The sequence below is a fragment of the Camelus bactrianus genome, chromosome 1 (assembly GCF_048773025.1).
Source record: "Camelus bactrianus isolate YW-2024 breed Bactrian camel chromosome 1, ASM4877302v1, whole genome shotgun sequence".
NCBI lineage: Eukaryota > Metazoa > Chordata > Mammalia > Artiodactyla > Camelidae > Camelus > Camelus bactrianus.
In genome coordinates this window covers 25,527,460-25,550,441 of record NC_133539.1, presented here as the reverse complement: position 1 = coordinate 25,550,441, position 22,982 = coordinate 25,527,460, and the positions used below count along the sequence as shown (strand labels likewise).

Below are 22,982 nucleotides of genomic sequence, written 5' to 3'. Positions count from 1 at the left end.
GCTAAGGATGAATGATTTTAATGGGCGGAATAATAAAGAAGGAAGAAGGGGGTGTTGAACCAGAAGCAAGGAATTAAGTGTGGAAAACACAGCCTGTGATGATGTCAACTGGTGTACTGTATGAGTAATCATTAGACAGGCATTTCACCATAATTAGCATTTTTGTTTTATATTTCAATATGCATCATTGCCAGCCTGTGGAGTGATTTCTTTATACACATTTTGACTTAATAAAACAAGTTTATAAAGTAGATTTACAATGATTTTACTTTACAAAAATCCCTCAGAATTAAAGCCAGTATAACAGTAACAATATTTACTTGGCACCTGTTTTTTTTTCAGGCACTATTGTTCTAAGTGCTTTACAAATATTAACTCATTTAAACTTCACAGCAACCCATACAAAGTGGGTACTAATACTATTTTTATTTTACAAATGAGGAACCTGGGGCTCAGAGAGGTTGAGAATTTGTCCAGTGTTCCATACGTAGTAAGTGGTGAAGTTAGGATATAAATTCAGGCAATTCTGTCTGTTAGTTCTTAGGCATTAGCTAAGAAACTATATAATAGGATAAAAAAAAAATCCCATAGTTACTTGGAATCACCTGAGCTAGACACCATTATTGGTCCTACCACCCTCTTACTACATAGTTCTTGCAAGAATTTGGGTAAAACTATTCTCAGCATTTAATAAAAAGTGGAATGCAATTATGCAATGAATGTACATTTTTGAGAGGTCTTTGGAGACTGAAGTGTATGAAACATCTATCTGCTGAGAAGAGGGGTCTATATGTACACATAGCCATACTTATTTACAGACAATAAATACACAATGCAGTATAAGGGAAGCAATCGAAGGACATGTTTTCAAACCTCTTGTATATATAAACATGAAAAATGAAGGAAAGGGATCAGCCTAAGTGATTTTTTTTTTTTTTGCCTAACAGAAGATACACTAAAAAGGTGTGTGTGTGTATGTTTGAGGGGGTGGAGGATGGTGGTAGACTTCCTTCTGGCACAATGAGTATTTTGATATCTCTCACCTTCCTCACCCAGTGACCTTTCAGGGGCTAAAAATCACAACAAAGCCACCTGAGAACACAGGTGATTTTACCATGTTCATTCTTACACCTAAGGTAACCGATAATAGGGATTTTTCTGAATATATCTAAAATGTGAAACAACATTTGAAATGATTTGGGTTTGCATTTGCCTCTGTAGAGAATATTCTAATAGTTAATTCAGTGACTAGTTTATTCCTACAGTTAGTACGCACCCAGGACCAGTATTTTGTTATTTTCTATGTATAATATAAGAATAGGACTGGTCTCTAAGCTTTGGTATTCATAAGCTAATTTACAAGCCATAAATTTTGCCACTGACCATAATGTATATAAATATTTATATAAATACATACACATAAAAAATATGTTTTATTTTACAACTTTGTGTCTACTGATGGTTGAGGCATTTTTAAAAAAAGATGAAACCAAACAAATAAAAGTTGGTATTAGAAAATTAAGTGATACGTTTTGTTCCCTTTATTCTCACTTTTATATTCCTATACTGAATTAGGAGCAGAAATATCCTCGGCCATGAAAAACCTAGCAACTACAAACTCCTAGACTAGGGTTCAAATGAGAGCTTTAATTTCAAACATACTCTTTTCGGCTTTGCAATAAACCTTTTATTTACAAATGGGTTTTCATTATCCATAGAAAGTGCAAATGATGCAAGTTAAACTCATTCAAGATTAATTTTCATTTGAGAAGTGCAAAATTCATCGCTCTTCCTTTTCACAGGCAAATATCCATAGCATACATTAATGTTTCATGAGAATAAACAGCATATTAAAGGGATCCTCATGGAGAAACGGCATCTAGTCATATCATATACAAATAACTCTGACATTTGGTAGGACAAAGACACATCACTTTGACATTACCCTCTGCTAAGATTTTAAAATAAAACATGGCATTGTTCTTTTGCTTTGTTGATTAGATAAGTTCACTCAGCTTCATTTATAATCCCCCATTACATACTGGTTACAATTTTACACACAGACATATTTAAATGTTCGATTTCCTTAACTATAAATGTTTTATATTTGCAAATCTTAAGCTGAGCACCACTGATAATTATAATTATTTTTATTATAATTGAATCTGTATAAGTAAGTTTTGCCTGGGTTGAAGTAAGATAAAATTCCTTAGGAGCTTCACTAGGACTTCTATCTGAATCAGAAAAGAGAAGTGTTTCTCACAGAGTAAATAACCACGGAGAGCTCAAAGTGTTGTTAGGTGCCAATCACGGGATCTGAGTTCACCTCAGCCGAATGATTTAACAATTCTGAGTTATATTACCCAGGAGGGCTGTGATGTTATGAATCTACCCTCCTCAGTAGGATTAGCAGCTGAAACTCCTGTCTAATGGTGTGTGCTAATACATAATGATAATGTCCTTCACCAAGCCTCTCTCTAATGGTGTGTGTTACTTTATAATGATAATAGGCTGGAGTGAGACAGTAACTTTAACATCCCTAGTCTATTGAGAAGAACGTACTCCACATACTATAGTGCTCATGAATGACCTCAACTCGTGGTTCTCTCAAAGCGGAAAACAGATAGGAAACAAAACAAAGACGAGACAAACCAAATATCTCTTTTAAAATTTGCAGGAAGAAGAGAAATCACCCCATGGCAGTTCATCAGGATACACAGCAGTCTGAAGACCAGAGGCAGATTTTTGCTTTCTCTTTTCCCTCACTCTCTTTTAATACAGATGCTCAGGGATAGTTGATCTCTTACTCTCCAAGTGGCCCTTGAAAATGATTCCTTTTTAGTGGAACAGATGTTAAGGGAATCACTGTGCTGAATTAGTCCTGAGGGTTAACTTGCTATAGTTTTTCCTATAGGTTTTACCATCGGTCTATCCAACTAATATAGCAGCATAGTTAAAGGTAAAAACAAATTATTGCTGTTTTGTGCCAAATAATTTAATTTTATTTACATTGGAAAAGTCATCTAATGAAAACATTCCTAACTTCACTTTTTATTAGGGTCAGTCAATTTAAATATAATATAATGTGGGTGCCAACACCTAATACATAAAGATAAATACTTAGGTTAAATAATGTTAATTATTTTAAAAGAACATACATGTGAAAAAGCATACCTACTTTATTTCTATTGGAGCATTATGTCATAAGAGTCATCAAGTGAGCATGAAGAATCAGATACTAAAATATTAAAAGCTGTCAGAAATGCTAGTAGCTATATATTTTATAGTATAAGGAGAGATGAGGTAATTATTTTTACATAAATCTATCCAAGACTTTATTTCGTGATTTTTTCAGTTTTAATTTTCATTGTGTAAAGGTGTTGCAATACTTCAATTAATAAAGCAGTGTTTGTGAAAATTCCTATAGATAACTAAGCTTTATTATAATAAGTAGTAATTTAAAAAAAAAAAAGCAGCTATTTTGTGAGCATTTATAAAATGCCAAGCATGGAGTAGTACTTTTACATCTGCTATCACACTTAATTCTTCCAAAAAAAAATCTATGCTATTAATACTATTCCTGCTCTTATTTTAAAAGTTAGTATCACATTCAAGGTCAAATTGTTAGTGACAGAGGTGACGAGCAGCTTACTCTGCCTGTCTCTAGGTTATGAGTCCTTATTAAGAAAAGAGACAGGATAAAATCATTCCTCCAGTAGTTTTTTAAGATGTCTTTGAGGCTTAATTTGTCACACTTCTTGCAAGTTAAGTGGTCTTTAGATTTATCTATCAGTCTTTACTCATAAACAGTTGGCCCTCCATATCTGTAGGTTCTTCTGCATCTGTGAATTCAACCAGCTGCAGATCAAAAATATGCGAAAAAATTTTCCAGAAAGTTCCAAAAATCAAAACTTAACTTTGCAGTGCACCAGCAACTCTTTGTATAGCATTTGCAATGGCTTATAATGCATGCAAGATGCTTCTACTTGTTGGACACAACTGAACTATCACAAGGCAGATATCAAGAGTTGGGACTCAACTCCCTCACTTCTCTGGCCTTTTATAGCTTCTAAACTGGTTCACATTTTGAAATTTCCCAAGATCCAGGTATTAAGTATGATTGCAAATTGCATCCAGAGAAAGAAGAAAGGTTATAATTGGTGAAGCAGTAAGGTAGTGAATTTGTTGGTACCGTGTTTTAAAAATTAGAGTATCAGTTTATAATTACCTTTTGAAAAGTGAATTTTTTAGAGACTTTGAGCTACAGTTATTGACAATATGGTATATTAAATGTTTATGGGTCATAGCATATCCTAAGAAAGTGGTTCAGTGTTAAGAAACCTGGAGTTTAGCCCAAGCTCAGCAACTTCTTAGCTTCATATCCAGGTGATAGAAAAATTTCTGAAAAATTTAGAACTCAGGAGGATTAATCTTAGATTTAACTCTTCCACTTGCTAGTTTTGTAAACTGGGCAACTGATTTACATTTTGAGCCTGTTTCCTCATTCGAAAATAGGAATACTGAATTGCATATCCCATATGTTTTAAGTCTCAAAAATGACATGTATAAACCTATCTGCATGCTGCAAATAAAAATGCAAATGCATAGAATTATTGTTTTTGCTATAAGTAAAGTAAAAATGCTTGGTTTACTTAGGTCGATTATTATGACATTATGAGGTATGAAGGCACTAACAGGTTTAAAGCATGCATCCACATTTATTGACAAGGTTGATTAAATTCTACCTATTCCAAAAACTCTGTTTTGGTCCTTGTTCATCTCAGGTATGATCTTACAAAGCCTTTGTTTGTACTTCTCTTGGGACAATTATCTTACTTCACCTTTTAATATTGTCACTTGTGTTCCTGTAATGCAAATTCCTTGACAACAAAGGCATTGGACATTCCCCTAGCACCTAGAACTTCATGTTTAAAAGGCATGCTCAGAAGACTGTTAAACAGGACAATTACTAGTATTAAACCATTTGACCTCACTGCCCAGGTAAGACTAATACATTAAGGTGCATTAGAGGCTAGAACCCTGTGTTAGAGCAGGGGTTCTCAGTCCTGGCTATCCATTTATAATTGCTTAAGAAGTTTAAAAAACAAAACAAAACAAAACTCAACTGATTTTGTAAAAAAAAGCTAAAAAACCACCCTAAACCAATTGATTCAGAATCTCTAAGAATGAGAAACAAACAAACAAACAAACAAACAAAAACCCTCCCAGTTAATTGTAATATGTGAAGAAATCAAAGAACCATCTATCTAGAATCAGAATTTTAGTTTAATTCCACATTGGTAGAAATTCTTAATGTTTAAAAATATATAGGTATTAAATCTATATATGGAATTTAAGTTGAATTTTGGTCATAATCATGTTCACAAGTAGAAATTGTTTCTGAAAAATACCAGGTTTGGTGGTAAGGAGCTGAGAAAGTGAGCCTTCTTCAACATTCAGCAGTAAGTGAAGTATGATAGTTTCTAACTATGTCACCCCGATTTATTTCAAATTATTTATGCACAGACATAAACAAGCCATTATTTAGTATAGTTAATAACCCATGACATGCTTCCTTAAAATAAATGGGGTCTCGAAAGTCAATTTTATTTATTAGCCAATTTGAATTTTTTTCTTAGGCATTTATCCATCAAACATGGCACTGTTATTGCACATGCATTATGCAGCATGTCAAATTAAACCATTGTTGATAAAACAAACATTAGTTATTGAAATGATCCAAATGCCAGCTTGAAATGCTGTGTTATAGCTAATAAATATGCCTAACTTCTAGTGCAGAAGTGGGCAAACATGATAATTTGATTTCTATGACTGTATTTCATAAAAATTTAAAAAAACCCCAAAAAACTCTTACAAAGAACAATAGTTTTAGTGCGCTCTCTTTAGTGCTAGGCATATGGTGCTGACACAAGTAACTGATAAAGGTAACAAGTCTTACGAGAAATACTAAAGAGTTCTCTCATTTTGTTTCTTGATCTAAAAACACATTTATTATCATCTTTAATCATGTGAAAAGCACTTTCTAGTGCTCAATGAGCTCTAAAGCTCATATTTTTTTTAGGACAAGGTGGATGGCCTAAGACACTCAGATTTAGATCCTTTATCAAGGAAGGAGCCGAGCCAAAGTTCCATTTTTAAAAATCACTTATGAAGTAAGGAATGTATTTGCTATGTGTAAACTTTTAAAATTCATGCTGATTAGCTTATTTGAAGGCTCTAAGTTTGACCTTAATCTTGCATTCTAGTGAGAAGCATTTGTTGAGGCGGTTTTAACACAATCTATGACAATCTGCCCAAATCTTAATACAAGATGAACTAAACTTAGTATTAGAGAAATGGCTAAATTCTCATAAACTATTCTACAGACTTAGTTTCATACACCACCCCCTCCTCTACACACTATCGTCCGGTGGAACTTTCCATGAAAGAACTTTTAAGGGCACTGTGAAGAATCCAATAAACCGATGTATCTTCTCAGTTTTACATGAAATTCAATTAATACATGCATTTTTGGTAGAAACATGAATCCTGTTTTATAATGTAACTAATTGCAGAGAGATTTAAAATATTAATTTTCACCTTTCTCTCAACTTTACAAAGTACCTACTTCTTAAGCTGAGCAAATCTTTTACGGGGATGAGCATTTATTAATAACTAATATCAATTTGGCACTTTACTTCTATCTTTCCCTCCCTCCATCACCTCCTACAAATGCATGCTCTGAGCATAGGGCATATCATAGTGAACATTACAGACTTGGTCTCTGTCCTTAGGGAGCTTGCTCTTTAACCATGAAAAAAAAAAAAGACACAAAAAGATATCTACAATTTTGAAATATTTATAACAAGTGTGTGACTGTGGGAGGAAGGGAGTGCTGTGGGTACATATTATCAAAGACACTTACTACAGACAGGCAAGAATCAGAATAGGCTTCCTAAAGAGAGTAATATTTACACCGAGATAATCAGAAGTAAGAATTAATGGTTATTTCACCATACTAACCTTCAGAGTGGGAATGAGGGGAGAGAGGGAGAGAAAGTGAGAGAGAAGGAGAAGGGAGGAAGTTTCAGACATACAAAAGCATTTGCAAAGGACTGGAATAAAGAAGGTGTGTGCCATGCTCTGCCCTGTGCATTTAGAGTGTTTAGCAGCATCCCTGACCTCTACCCACTAGATGCCAGTAGCACCCCCATCCCCAAGTTGTGAAAAACAAAAATGACTCCATGCTCTGTCAAATGTCCAGTGGGAGGCAATACCACCCCAAATGACAACCACTGGTCTGGAGCTCCAGGGCTTGAGAGTGCGATAGTTGTGTGTGTGGCCAAGGATGCAGGGGGCAGCAGAGATTAGCAGAGGCAAATACCCTTCCACTATGTGCTATTTTCATTCTGTCCTCCACTCCCAATCTGAAGCTTTTTGCTAAGTTCTTGGCCTCCATAATGCTGTTCTTCTCTCCCCACTCAAAGTATGGGAAGGTTGGCAGAATGGTATCACATTCCAAGTCAAAGAATCATTGTCCACGTCAAAGAGGGACGAGAACGGATGGTACTAATTGCAGATTTATTAGCTGAGCAAGTAGCATCCATACGGCAGCGTGACAAGACAGTAGATTGAGGGAGTACATAGAAATTGGATTTTGATATAGCTTTAATAACTTTTTAAGATATTTGAATTTTATCCAGAAGTCTGTAGAACCCTATTGAGGATTTGTAAACAGGGCCTTTCTCTTTAAAGAGAATCACTTTGACAGCTCTGTGGATTTGTAAGGAGTTTGACAGAGCAGGAAATAGCTGGAAGCAAGAAAAACAGAAGAATAGGTTTATAATCTTAGTGAGAAATGTTGAGGGTCACAGCTGAGCTGCCCTGTGCGGATGGAAAGGGAACAGATTTAAAAGATTTTTAGAAGATAGCATCAATATTTGCTCATCACAAATGTTTCAGGCTTGGTGAGAGAGAGGGAGATGTCAAGATGACTTCTAACATTTACTGGTTCATGATGTCATCACCAATTCTGGGAAGTAAGTTCTGTGACTGTTAAAAGCTCAAGAAATTTTCTACAATGCAGTGGACAGAATTTGAACAGAACAAAACAGATCATCCAATCATGTACTGCATGGGATAAAGTGTGAATCAGGAAGAGAAACATTCTTAGTGGGTCATATTGAGGAATACTGCACATCTAGAAAAATATTTTTGACATTAAAACTCACCATTTTAGTACAATTACAGAATAAAATCTTATGAACAATGGGTCATTCAGCATTAAATATTATTTTTAATTTTGTAAGATAAAGTATTTATTACAGTACACTAAACAAAATATTGGGGTAGTTGTCCAAGAAATTTTTCTTTTGAAAGCTAGGCATTAATAGGTCACATTAAAAGTGAAAAGGAATGCAAATTCACAGAATTTCTAAATTATCAATGATTTACTTGGTTTTTAATCATACTTAAATGAAACTATATTTAGTCCACATTTAGCATCATATGTAAAACAAAGGAAAATACATTGAAGATAAGAACATAAAATATACATCAGACAATTCTTATTGAAATATAATACTTATTTCTTTAGCATATGAAAGAGCCCAGTATCACAGAATGAGACCCCTCAAAAGTAGTCAATATTATCATATGAAATTTGAGATTAAGCTTTGCTTAATCTCCTGATTGCTTTCTTCTTCCCTCCCTCCCTTCCCTGTCTCTATAATTTTATTTTAGTTTAAAAAAGAAATAAGTAAAAAAGGAGAGACATCAAGACACAGAGGCAGAGACAAAAACAAGAACAAGTTAATACTACTGTAAGAGCAAAAGAAGTCACTACTGCTTTTCCCAAGGTATGTCTGACTTTATTTTAGGTAATACGCCATTGGAGACATATCTCTCTGTTCCCAAGAGACTTTTGAAATAATTACATTTAGGTTGCCCTCCTTTTATCAAGAGGCTGAAGATGCTATCAATCTATTTCTATTCCACAGAGCTTAGAAACCTTCAGTGGAATCTTGGGTGTTTTATAGCAAATACCATGGAGAAAACACACACCATAAAAAATGTTCCTCCATCAGTCATTTCTGTGTTTTGTTCTGGCTTGACCATGGTTTTTGCAATGATTTTACAGTGTGTTTATCATTTAAATTCTAGTTTCTAAAAACGGATCCCCAGTGTGCCAGGGGATATTTCTATAGATCTAGGGCAAAATTAGGTCATACAGCATAATAAAGCAATTAGTGCTAACCCAGGTTATGTACAGAGGAAAAAGATTGTCTTTTTTTTTTTTTAATCAAGAAATCCTATTATTTCTTTTGTAGAATGGCTTCCCCTCTTTTCTAGAAAACTTATATTCTGCCACAAGGCACAAAATTTATAGACCACGTATACAATATATCCTAGTGATTAAATGACTGTGTTGGAAAGACTCTTAGAAGATATCTCGTCCAACCTCCCTCCAAATAATGGAATCCTGTCTACAGTGCCCTTGAAAGACAATGATCTTACTTACACAAACCCTCCACTCCATTGCTGGATAGTCCTCATTAAGATAAAGTTCTTTGTAGTGAACCAAACTAAATCTTCCAATTTGTGTTTTTCTGCTACCTGCCCCTCCCAAGCAAAAAGATAAAAACATCTACTTTCACAAGAATATGATAGCTCTTTAAATATTTGCAGATAACTAGCTTATCTCCCATGATTCTTTAATTCCTTGTGCTAAGTAATCCCAATTTCCTTGGCTGTTTCTGTGATTTACAAACATTTTGTTATTCCTGGTTCTCTTTTCTGGGCAATCTGTTATTATAGTCTCACCCTTAATGTGTGATACTCAGATCTGCCCATGGGACTCTTCTGTGGAAGGATTCTTATTAGATGCATATTAGAACATCCAAATTAGACCTCATGCACAACTTGTATACAACTAAAAACTCTAGGGCTTCTCACATGGCTAATTACTTATTTTTGACAGTTCCATGAAAAAGCTTAAATTTTTTCCAGCTCAATTTCTCTTGGTTTTGATGCTTGATTCTTCTTACCAAGGATATTTAAAATATAGTTAAAGAAGCTATCAGAACCATGCAATCCTGGATTTATTTGAATCCTAACTCTGAGTTGAGGGTTATTCTCTAAGAATTTGGTTTAATCTACATATTTTATCTCCATCTTACTTGTCTTCCTCTGAATCTTTGATAAAAATATTAAAGAAGATAAAAACAGAGCACCTGTAAACTTTGTATATAAATATTTTAGAAAGATTTGCTCCATTATTGAAAATGCATAGTGTGGCCATTCGAAAAGTTTTAAATCCACTCAGATATTTTAATCAGTCTAACTGGGCTAGCTTTTTAGCTATTATGCATAAAACTGCTATAAACATCCGTGAGCAAGTTTTTATGTGAATACAGGTTTTCATTTCTCTGGGACAAATGCTCAGAATTGCAACAGTTTGGTCATGTGATAATTGGTAATTGCATGTGTAATTTTATGAAAAACCTGTCAAATGTCTTACAAAGTAGCTGTACTATTTTTCCATTCTCAACAACAAAGCATGTATAATTCAATTTCTCCACATCCTTGCAGACACTTAGTGTTCTCTATTTTTTTATTTTAGCTGCTGTGGTAGGTGTGTAGTGACACCGCATGTTTTTAAGCTGCATTTCTCTAATGACTGAGGAAGTTGAATATCTTTTCATGTGTTTATTACTTGTATATACTCTTCTGTGAAATATTTGCTCATGCTTTTTGCCGATTTTCTAATTAGATTTTTTTTTTAAAACTTGAGTTTTGAGAGTTTTTTATGTATCCTAGACACTACACATTTGTTAGCTGTGTGGTTTGCAAATATTTTCTCCCAATCTCTAGCTTTTCTTTTCATTCTCTTCACATGCTCTTCTGCAGAGCAGAAGTTTCAGTGTGGTCCAATTTATTATTACTTCCTTTTATAGATTATTTTTGTTTCAATTCTAAAGCACTCTTTGCCTAACCCTAGATCTTGAAAATTTTCTCCTTTGTTTTTCCCTAAAATTTTAACAGTTTTATATTTTCACTTAAGTCTTTGATCTATTTTTACTCACTGTTTGTATAAAGTGTGAGGTTTAGGTCGAATTTATTTTTTTTTCCTACGGGTGTCCAATTATTCCAGTACCATTTGTTGAATGGCTCAGATATTTCAATAAGAATTTTAGAATAAATATTTATCCCACTAATAAAACAATACAGACAAAATCACTTCCAAATTGACAAATTGCTGTAAGCACTTTTTATCCAGAGCAATGCTTCTTATATATGTCAATAAAGCTGTAAACAGAGCTTTGCTATTCTACGATATTTGACATTATGATAGTAGTTGTTAAGATCAATGTCTCCTATACCATCTTTATTAATGGGCCATCACTGTGAACGGGCAAATAGGTTGTATCTTCCTTTTGTATAAGTAGAGCATTTAATCCAGGAGGACTGAGGGGCACCAGAACTCTGCCATCAAAATCCATCATTGATGGCCTAGTAGTTTAAGTCAAGTTTGAGTAAGAATGAGGGAAAAATGTATTTTGAGGACCATCTGTGTTTTCTCAGCTTGTGATCTTTACCTACATTTTACAAATGAAGGATCCAAGGCTCAGAGAGTTGAAGGATTCATCTCATACTTGTCTAATGAGTAAATGTCAGAACCAGTTCTATTTGATGCCAAATTTCTCCAGTCTTTCCACTGCTCAAAGTGCCTGTCATTAGAGTCTTGAATATCTTTCCTAATTTCTAGATGGCCTGCTCTTCATCATTAGTTTAACAATATTGTTTAACATACCTTTTTTTCTTATTACTTACAGGGATATTGGTACAACTGATCATAATTATGCAATAACATTCTTAGTATTGTCCCATTTTAATCTGTTTTCCCCCTAAGCTTATTGGTAACAGAATACTCTGTAAGGATATTAAAACTGTATCATTCTAAAAGAGAACAATTAAAAACAAATGTGAGCTTTTCAATTTATTCTTGGGTTTGTAGTTGCCTTCTCTATGTAAATACTCATTATAACAGGGCCTTACTTTTCTCTCCTTTTAATCTTGAAATGATGCTTCTTTCATTCTTAACACACTTTCAAGGAAAAAAACACATTCTCTACCAGAGCCTATGCTTTGGCTCTGAAGGCCAGCTTTGTGTATATTAAAGCAGCCAGCATGTTAATGCTGATTACCAACGCGAGCTGCCTCCTCATAATTACAGAACACAGTGCCTTTGTGGTTTTATGTATTTATTAAACATTCAGAGATGAATGGAATACATGGCTCAGAGACATTTGGAGGAAGGGTTGGTATTGAACTGCTGAATTTTAAAGGGACTGTCCAAGCTTGAAGGGATGTAGCCTCCCAAGATACTTGTGCAATATGTTTCTTTGGGTACCTTTATGCTAATAATGCCCATACCTGCAGCAACATTCTATTTTGACTCATGTTTGAAATTCTTGCATTCATAATTATACATATACTTTTACAAGGAAATGTTTATCAGTGGTCTTGGCCTTTACGTATGATATGTGAGTTTTATTAAACTAAGCATACTTGTTATTCCATGCATAATCATAAATGTTGTTCAGGTTTAAAACACTCATTTTGTGGAAATGTTGTTAACAAAATATTACATAATTTTATACACTCATCATATATTGTCATTGAATGATCTGTTCTTAACAGTCCTTAGCTCCCTCACTACTGGAAAACACAGAGGTTGACTTCACATAGGTGTAAATGTAAATCTTGAAATGAATACTATCATTTTATTAATTACAAGAGTTTAAATACACTTTTGTGAAAACTTTATATTTGCACAAAAATAATAATACATCTAAATCACTTCTCAATTTTTATATATCTTTCCTATATAGGAAAGATATATATTCTTTTTCTATATATATAAATATAACTGTATATTTCCCCACATAAGTGGGATAATATTATAACTATTATTCTGTGAGTTTTTTTCCATTAAAAAATGCCCAGCCACTTTTTAGCTGTGATATGACACAAGAAACCCAGGTTCTCTGGGTTTTTATTTGTAAAAGTGAGTGAACAATGTCCACCACAAAGCAATATCAGTTATTCACTCAACAAGTAACTAAAACTTATATATGTATTTATTCACTGAGCTCCAAATCTGTACTAAGCACTGTTCTGCCCTCATGGAGATTATATTCTAATGGTAGTGGAGGGGTAGGAAAAAATCACCAAAATAAACCAATTAATAATTATGAATAAAAGTAAAGCAAAATAAGGGGATAGAAAGTGGACAGGGGAATGGTTGATGATAATGTTTTGGGTAGGACCCTTTAGGAATTATGTTAAATATGGGAGTATCGATTTAGAGAGTTAAATATTGGTCACTGTATTAGTATCGGTTTATTCCCACCTTTTTTCTTTCCTTTTCCTTCTAATGACTCAAAAAGATGACAAGAATTTAAATCCAAAGGATGGATTATAATTCATCACCAGTCCTAAACTGTTTCCTGTGATTTTGTTCAAATTCTTACTTTTTGAGAGAGAGAGAGAGAGAGAGCAAGGCATGATATAGAGAGAAACCAGGTTTGGATCTGATCCTACTCTCAACTAGCTCTGCAACCTTTGAAGAAGAGCCACAACATCTTAGCTTATTCTTCTGAGGAAAGAGAGCTGGAGCTTCTGAAGTATTCTCGCACTGGTTCTTAAGTAGTGTCCTTACTCTAACCTTAAACGATTCAATAAGATGAAACTATTACTATAAGATTTCTGATAAAATGTTTACAATGCACTTTATTCTATGATAATAGGCTACTTTTTAAAGAATATTTGTATCATTTCTTCTCATCCTTTTCTTTGTTAAAAAGTTTTACTTTTATGAAAAATGAGAGTTTAATCTCTGAGTTCTATTCCTCTTATTGTTATGTATTACAAATTACAATAGTCGCCACTATATCCTTGCTTTCAAAAATAATTTGAAATATTTGGTAAAATATCTTTAGAAAATATGAAAAGCAGATATTAAGCTGCCATAAATACAGAAATAGTTGAGTGACTCCAGTATACTTTTAAATTCTCTAATTCATGTTTACTTCTTTAAATACAGTCTTCAGTATTGTTTCTGAAAGAATATCACACAATAAAGTACATTAATTCATCATAATATCCAAATAATTGTTTTAATTCTGAAAAATCCTGAAACCATTTAATTTCTGAAAATCATTAGTAAGCCAATGCACTGATCATTAACTCTTGCCTATATAATTTGCACGTTAGGCTCATCCATTTCAAGGTGATTAACAGTATATTCAGTTATCTGATCAGATTATTTAGTATGGAAAAAATTGCATTTCAATTTCCTGGAGATGCCATCAAGATCCTGACACATTAAATGCCTGCCCTTGGATCTGAACTGATGATCTCATGTTTTAGGCATGCTTGGAGTATTCTCCGGTCCTCTCGGTCATAAGCCCATCTCCTTCTAGCAGTGATTACAGCCACCAGCTTTGGAAAGAAAGGTGGGATTAAGAACATTCTTAATGTTACACATAAAAATAAAAGATATTATTCAGTTTGATGATGAGCTGCTGTCAAATAGCCGTGGTTCTGTTTTATAAAATGTTAGGACCTGAATTATGTTTCCATCATGTTTTCAGCATCCAGCACAGTGAATGGCACATGGTGGTTTCACAATAATTGTGTGTTGAAATACGGTCAGCTGTTTCACTATTTGAGTTTACTGATTATAATTATTAGTAATTGTGATTTACGTGTAAAGTAGACAGCTTTTCAAAGCAGGGACTGTGTTTGCTAGTGTGTTTACATTGCTAGGAATAATAACTAGTATCAGGCATTTCTCAATAAATATTTGTTGATCGAATTAGTAAGTATGTAAAACAGTTTCACATCTTTTTTTTTCCCCCTTCTTGGCTGAGAGTCAGGAAAAAAATACGGATCTCAACCCAATAAACACAAGGAACTAGATTCTGACAACCACCTGAATGACTATGGAAGGAGAATTTTTTCCAATGTCTCCAAAACAAATCTCTACCTGGTGAAAATTTTCAGTGTGGCAGCTTGAGTGGAAAACTCTGTGAACCTGCACTTGAACTTCTGAGCTACAGAAGCGTGAGGTCGTCAGCAGGTGCTACTTTAGGCCCATTTTGTGGTAATTAGTGATAGGAAACTAATACAGAAGGTTTAAATAGCTGGAGGACTGTTTCTGCTACTTTGATAAAATTTTTGATGTATTGTTTATCTTGTTTATATCTCAAAGCTATTACCTGAGAATTACATTTGATCTCTAAAGTCATGTTAAGAATGTCTTTAACAAATCTTCAATATGAACAGGACAGTTAATATATATGAATGAAATCTTTTTTCACTCTGTTTAGGAATGTGCTGTCTTGAGCCTAGTGGGGAACTGGTTAAAAAGCACAAATTAGCTGTTCTGGAAAAAATACCCTAACCTGGTATGTCCTGACATCTTATTTAACACTAGATGGTCATATTTTCTATTTCATCTGAGAAAGCACATTTTAATTTGTTACAGGAGATGTAGGGGAAGGAAAATTACTTTAAGTATACAGGTACTTTCATCTTTGCCTCAGTTTTTTTTAAAGACATGTTCTCATTTTGGCTTAATCTGTGCCTTCAAAATGTGATGATTTCCTGTGTTTTATGGTATGTTTTTTATAGTATTAACTGTTTACTACATTCTCCATGAATAAATGCAAATATAGCGTGAATATCACAGAGCACCAAGATCTGAGTAACACTATTTGGGTTGCTAAATCCTTATAGTATATGGCCTGGCATTTTGATTAATACTATGAATTCTAAAACACTTTCAATTTCCAAATATGCACAGTCACACGTACACTGCTAAAACAATAAAAATAAAATTAAAGGAAAGTTACATTAAAATAAAAATTTTTTACGTTATTTGGTTAGGGAAAATATTCCTAACTATTTTGCCTGATGTATACATGCTGAAAAATGTAAATGCTTATTTTATGTCTGAAATGAATAAATTGATAGCTTGATTCTTAAAGAAAAGAAAGACAAAATAGATTGAAATATAAGACTTACTGATGACAGGAATTGTTTACCGTAGGTCCAGAGACACAGAGGAGTTTGCAGATAGAATTCAGAAGGTTGGTGATATTGAATAGGAAAAATAAATCATCTTTATTTTCAATAACTGCTGTAAAAGTGGATAATAAGCTAAAGAACTATAAGAAGTATCAAAAATACTAACTGGAAAGGAATATCTGCATTCCTGTGTTCATTGCAGCATTACACGATAGCCAAGACCATAGAATCCACGTAAGTGTCCACTGACAGATAAATGGATAAAGAAAATGTCATATATATATATATATGACATATGGCTATCATATATATATACACATACACATTAGAATATTATTCAGTCATAAAAAAGGAGATCTTGTCATTTGTGACAACATGGATGACTCTTAAGAGCATTATGCTAAGTAAGTAAGTCAGAAAGAGAAAGACAAATACTTACTATATGATCTCAATTACATGTAAAATCTAAAACCAAAACCAAACCCAACCAAAATGAAACAAATCTCTGAACTCATAGATACAGAGTACAGATTGGTAGTTGCCAGAGGCAGGGGATGGGGGTAGGCAAAATGCGTGAAGGTACAAATTTCCAGCTATACAATAAGTAAGACCTGGGAATGTAATGTAATGTTCAGCATCATGACTGTAGCTAATAATACTGTATTGTATGTTTGCAGGTTGCTAGAAGAGTTAATCCTAAAGTTCTCACCACAAGAACAAAAAGTATAACTGTGTAGTGATGGATGTTAATCAGACTTATTTTGGTGATCATTTATATATATATATATATAATTATATCAAATTATTATCTTTTATATCTGAAACTAATAGACTATTATATCTCAATGAAAACTACTGAAAAAAGAAAAGAAACTACCAGTCTTTATTCAATGGCTTTTTCCCCTCGAATTACCATAATTATTATCTTTTTGAAGGAGTCCTGAAGAGATTTCACCAAAAATACACTTCCTGTTGGTACATGTAAATATGATACAAACTCCTATCCTCAAAAGTTGAAGATCTTTTTGGAATCAACTCAAACATTTTACCCTGTCATTTAGTTGATGTGTTGCTGTCTGAAATGTAGATTGATGGTTGACAGCATTGATGTCATAAATTATGCATGCAAATTTAGTGAACACAATTAAACTGAGGCAGTATGGGTAATTTAAATAATTACATGTATAAATAGTATTATTAGTCTTGTCAAAATCTGCACCTATACTAAATGTCAGCATTTAATATCAACAAAGAGTGTTAAGGATTCAGAATTTTGTATCAGTATGGTTGGGAGATTGATTTCAAGTTCAATTACTTATTAAAATAATATTAGCATACATTTGTCTGATAACTTTTGTTTTTGACTTTTACCTGACTTTTGAGTAAGAATATAAACTCTGAAATTTTGGTTATATCTACTAAGCTAAATGGCACACAAAAGTTATAATCAACCATTTGTAATATATGGACGCTTACTACTTATACTTTTGTATAGTTCTCTTCAATATTCATATTTTACTGAACATGTGTGTATAACATCAATTACAAATCTACATGTTTTTCCATTATTCAGAACATAACCTTTATTTTTATTCTCCTGTGGTCTACCTAAAGGTGGAGGATAAAGAATTTTTTAGTCAGATTAAAAATAGACATAGAGTTCAATGGAACAGAATAGAGAGCCCAGAAATAAACCCACAGATTTTTGGTCAATTAGTCTTTGACAAAAGAGGCAAGAATATACAATGAGTAAAGACAGTCTCTTCAGCAAATGGTGTTGAGAAAACTGGACAGTTGCATGTAAATCAATGAAGTTAGAATACTCCCTCACACCATATACAAAAATAAACACAAAATAGCTTCAAGACTTAAATATAAGACACCATAAACCTCTTAGAAGAAAACATAGCCAAAACATTATCTGACCTAAATCTCAGCAATGTTCTTCTAGGGCCGTCTAACCCAGGCAATAGAAATAAAAGCAAAAATAAACAAATGGGATCTAATTAAACTTACAAGCTTTTGCATAGCAAAGGAAACCATAAGGAAAACAAAAAGACAACCTATGGAATGGGAGAAAATATTTGCAAAAGATGAGACTGACAAGGGCTTAATTTCCAGAATATATAAACAGCTCATACAACTTAATAATAAAAAAACAAACAACCCAATGCAAAACTGAACAGAAGACCTAAACAAGCAATTCTCCAGTGAAGACATACAGAAGGCCAATAGGCACATGGAAAAATGCTGAATATCACTAATTACCAGAGAAATGCAAATCAAAACTACAACAAGGTATCACCTCACACCAGTCAGTATGGCCATCATTCAAAAGTCCATGAATGATAAATGCTGGAGAAGGTGTGGAGAAAAGGAAACCTTCCTATGCTGATGATGGGAATGTAGTTTGGTGCAACCACTATGAAAAACAGTATGGAGATTCCTCAAAATTATTAAGCCAACTTCTGAATGTTGGTCATCACTGTGATTAGCAGTGAATCATATGTCTCACTTTTTGGACTACGTTCCTGGTTAAGCTGTGTTGATTTTGAATTTAACAGTGACTTGGATTTGACACAGAAGAGTAACCATATTAATTGAATATTCTTAAAGATTATTGTAGCATTTTTATAACTAAACAGTTGAAGGAAAATAGCTCAAAATTTAGATAGCATAGTAGCTGAGTCCTATATATTTAGGGAAATCATAAATTCTCCCATTTTAATATTACTGTCTTCTCCCATTTGATGGTGTATGGAGGACATTGTTTAAGAGACAGTTACACTCTTCCTCGGCGATACCTATGGAGGTGGCAACCATCTCCTAGTCGGCATCATGGCTGCCCTCAGACCCCTCGTGAAGCCCAAAATCGTCAAAAAGAGGACCAAGAAGTTCAAATGGCACCAGTCAGACCAATATGTCAAAATTAAGTGGAACTGGCAGAAACCCAGAGGCAATGACAACAGGATGTGCAGGAGGTTCAGGGGCCAGATCCTGATGCCCAGCATCGGCTATGGGAGCAACAAGAAAACAAAGCACATGCTGCCTAGCGGCTTCCGCAAGTTCCTGGTCCACAACATCAAGGAGCTCGAACTGCTGCTGATGTGCAACAATCTTACTGTGCTGAGATTGCTCACAATGTCTCCTCCAAGAACTGCAAAGCCATCATGGAAAGAGCAACCCAGCTGGCCATCAGAGTCACCAATCCCAATGCCAGGCTACGCAGCACAGTACACTAATAGACAGCTCGTGCACATTGTATTTGTGTTAATAAAACCATGAAATTAAAAAAAAAAAAAAGAAGAGCAAGACAGTTACGTGCATCTATACTCACGCACTGGGACTGCAGTGCTCCAAAGGACTTACAACAGGATTCCTAGACTAGTCTTGAGCTATCTGTTCACAAGTGACTATTTTAATGTTTTAAATATATATATCTACAAATGTTAGAAACTGACCTCAGAAAATTTGGAACTACAGTGTCTGCTGGTTTCACTCATTTTTTCTGATGTATTTTTAAGTGAATTACTGTAAGGACAATAAATGTACTTTTTACATTCTAAGAGACATTTTATATTTGCCTGGGTGAAATAAAATTCACTTTCAAATTAAGTAACAGTAAAAATATGTTATTAGCAATTTTAATCCACATGATTGATACTTACAGAATGTTAAGTATACCTTCAACTCACATCACATAAAATACTCTGTGCAAGGTATTTTGATCTTAATACAATTTGTAACATTTTTCAAAGTACATTTTTATTAGCAAATCAAAATTCAAATTTTCCTTGTTAAATATTATATTCTTATATTCTTTTTGCCATGCTTTTCAAATAAGTTTTATACATGTTTTTAATTGAAGTATAGTTGATTTACAATGTTGTTTCAGTTTCAGGTGTACAGTAAAGTGATTCAGTTATATATATACATATATATGTATATATGTGTATATATATATACACACATATTAATTTTCAGATTATTTTCCATTATAGATTATTCAAGGCATTGAATATAGTTTCCTGTGTTATACAGTAGGTCCTTGTTGTTTATTTTATATATAGTAGTGTGTATCTGTTAATCCCAAACTCCTAATTTATCCCCACCCCGCTTTGGTAACCATAAGTTTGTTTTCTATGTCTGTCATATTTTTAATTTAAAAATAAAAATTTTAGAATCAGTTATTTAAAATGTTACTGCCTACTATGTCCTCCACAAGGCTTTAATGTCCTCCACAAGGCTTTAAATAAATTTACTGATGAGAACATTAAAATTCTGAATCACAGTGTACAATTTAGATGATATTTGATATGCAGAAACAAATCTATTAAATGAGAATTTATAAGATTCTTCCCTTCATCATTGCCCTGAATTATGCCCATCAGGAATTTTCTACCAAGTTGATAATTATATCCATACATGACACAGCCACATACTGTTGCAAATTCACATATAGTTAAGTTTACAAATGAATGATACAGATAGAAAGTTATACAAGCTCTTGGGAAAGGAAGATCATATGTAATCTGGAAATGGGGCTGACCTTGCAGATGAGAAACTTTAAAGGAAGAAGAAAGAGTCTTTTCTGTCCAATATTCATGCATGATTATATAAACACACACGCACATGCACACACACACTTTAGTATTTTGAATTATTTATAATTTTATAAATTATAATATACCAAAAGTAATCATTCTAACAACTCCATGAGGTAAGTAAAGTCGATCATTTCCATTTAGTAGCATGCTGGCTAAGACATGGAATTAGGTGGCATTTTCCAAGGCAAGAGAGCAGGTGATAAAATGACTGTCTCCACTATGTGCCCTATACACTGTCCACCACATAATGTCAGAAGATGGAAAGGGAGAATGTGTAAAGACTGTAAAGCAAAGACTGTGTTTGAAGGGGACGTCTTGGGGAAAATTATTTCCTAACATTGAAACAAATCATTTAGTTTAAAAAACTTATTTATTCAACTGGGCATCTACTGTGTAGCAGCACAGGTATGAAGAATAGAGCAGTAAACTGGAAAGTCTCTAATCTCATGGGGCTCACATTAAGTGGGGAAAAACAAGTCAAAAAGTAAAGAATATGGTTTTACATAGTAATCGTTGCTATGAAGTGGGTGTCAGGCTCAAGGGAAGCTATTTTAAACAAGGACAATTTATGTAATAATGGCGAAAGCTTACAAAAGTCTATCCACCATCTTTCCTTGTTTGGTGGCAAATGAAGGAGAAATTGTGTCTTATATTTGGATTCAGCAGTTTAAAAAGAATCAGACATTCAGTTCTACAAAACCATAAAGATGACTTCAGTCAACACTGCTGAAATCACAGGGTGAGGCTTGTCAATATGCACGTCCCTCCGCCATCTGAAAAGTAGCCTCTGAGTTCATTTTCCAGGCTGCTCTCTGGGGACACCATCAGTATGTCAGAAAACTACAACCTGGGACCATTTCTTTGTATCCGTGAATGGTGCTCCTGTCTTAGTAAGTGTACTTTTAGCTAAAATGTCTCATAGTCCATGACAAATGCTTACAGTGTTCCTTTCAAGCAAATGCTTAAGAGGAAACGTGATCTAATACTGTGCTGCCCAATACGGCAGCCACTAACCACATGTGGCTGTTGAGCACTTGAATTGTAGCTAGTCCAAACTGAGAAGGAATGCAACTGTAAAATGCATGCTATAATTTTAAAACTGAAAATATTGGGTTAAATGCAATCTTAACTTACCTGTTTCCACTCTTAAAAAAAAAAAACTACAAAACTGTTTAAAGTTATACATGGGGCTCACATTAAAATTCTGTTGGACAGAACTGTCTTGAGGGGAGGGATTCAGACTGACAACTAGGCCTAATCTCTAAAATCCCAGGCCATGAATAGATAGAAACACAGAGAAGATAACTCCAACAAGAGGTTATCATCTAACCACTTCAAAATTAAATAATCTGACACTATTCTATTGATATTATTGCAAATTACAAGTATAATTATGTGGTTAAAATGTGTCATTCACAAACTACAACCTGCATAAAATTTCCTCAGTGACCATTTGAATATACCTATTGTCATAAACTGTGTTAAGAAGCATAAGCTGTATGCTTTAGAGGATTATTTTTTTCTAAACACCAATCTCATTTTTCAATTATCCTAAACACTTAAGAAATGCTGATACTATCTTAAAGCAATATTTTGATCCTTTTGATACATCTCTAATTCACTGTTGGACATACCAAATGCAAGCTTGTCACTTTTTATATCCAGTTAAGAACACTAGGGGGAGCCTCAGAGAGTTACAAAGTTTTGAGAAAACCCTGTCTGCTATCATGAGGACAATATAACATAGTTAGGCTGTTTATCTTCCCCAGTTACTCAAAGAATTTATTTAAAAAGTAAGAACGCTCCATTAGAGCCTCAAATTTATGTATTACATCGCTGTTGAGAATTACTTTGGATACACACACCTGTATAATAATATACATATGGATGACATATTTTCCCAATTAATGATAAATTTTGCCAAGAGTCCTGAAATAAAAATAACTACACTTGTAAAGTATAACTAAAAAACTGATCCTAGTGTTTTTCTAAATATACCAACTGATTGAACATTTGTAATCAGTCATATACTCTATTGTTTTTCCTCCCCTTGGCATCCTTTTGGAGAATGTTGTCAAGTATGAGAGTTTTGAGAACCACTGATTGAATCTATAATAATTAACTAAAAATTCAAATCCATGATCATTTCGAGGAAGGAGGGAAATGAGTAGGAATCACTATGCTAATTAACATCTAAGAAGGAGCCATAGGGGAGACTGAAAGGCAGAGAAATTAGTGAGAAGGAGGAAAACTGGCCAAATGATTGAACTGTGGAAACCC

The 22,982-nt window shown here is 33.8% G+C and overlaps 1 protein-coding gene and 1 pseudogene across 5 annotated transcripts in view; one reads left to right on the top strand and one right to left on the bottom strand.

Annotated features, from left to right (window-relative positions):
* The window catches only part of ROBO2 (roundabout guidance receptor 2), a 1,146,968-nt gene that overhangs the window by 897,827 nt on the left and 226,159 nt on the right, over positions 1-22,982 (bottom strand). The window lies entirely within an intron of this gene.
* LOC105073226 (large ribosomal subunit protein eL32-like) lies at positions 18,934-19,589 on the top strand (annotated as a pseudogene).